Source organism: Nicotiana tabacum, chromosome 24 (assembly GCF_000715075.1).
Source record: "Nicotiana tabacum cultivar K326 chromosome 24, ASM71507v2, whole genome shotgun sequence".
Lineage (NCBI taxonomy): Eukaryota > Viridiplantae > Streptophyta > Magnoliopsida > Solanales > Solanaceae > Nicotiana > Nicotiana tabacum.
In genome coordinates this window covers 48,845,578-48,846,327 of record NC_134103.1, presented here as the reverse complement: position 1 = coordinate 48,846,327, position 750 = coordinate 48,845,578, and positions in this window count along the sequence as shown.

The following is a 750-nucleotide window of genomic DNA, read 5'->3' as shown; positions in this document are numbered from 1 at the left end:
ATAAGTAAATTCGTGAAGGTGAGTTTTCTCGAAGTTTGACATATTGGGATAAAATACGGTCTAAGTTATAATACCCGGTATTTATGGACTTGTGCCATACAAGGTATCACATGACCATAATAGTGAGGTGTATAAGGTATGTTAAAAGTGAATAGTATTTTAAGTAATTTGAGATATTCTTTAATATGTGGATAATTGATTAATTATTGATTTGAGTGGGAAGTTAACAAATTAATTAGAAATTTATGGATAAATATTTAAGTGAGATTTTTTGATAATGATTAAAGGGGCAACATCCACGTGGGATTATAGGAATTTGGCAACAAATTGCCAACTATTCATGTGCTAAGGTGGTGGTGGCAATGTTTAAAGACATTTGCACCTTTATCTCACTTTGTTAAGAATATTATTAAGAAGACAAACATTGTACGGTACTAGATTTCTTTTCTTATAGTAGCAACGTCCCATTCTTAGCATCAACAAAATTTTTGTTGAGATTTCACTTTAGGAAAACTAACCATGAAATATAGAAACTCTATTCCACATGAAGTATCGTTCCTAAGTTTTAAAGTGAATCGGGAATTACTTCTTAGTGATGTAAATTAACGTGAAGCTATCAAGAACACAACCCAAGTTTGATCCAACGTCTATGACCTTCAACGAGTTCGTATGAGCATTCGAGGTTAGATGTTATCAAAAGGATTTACTAGTCGTAGTCATCAGAAGATGGAATTAAGGTATGTTAAGGCT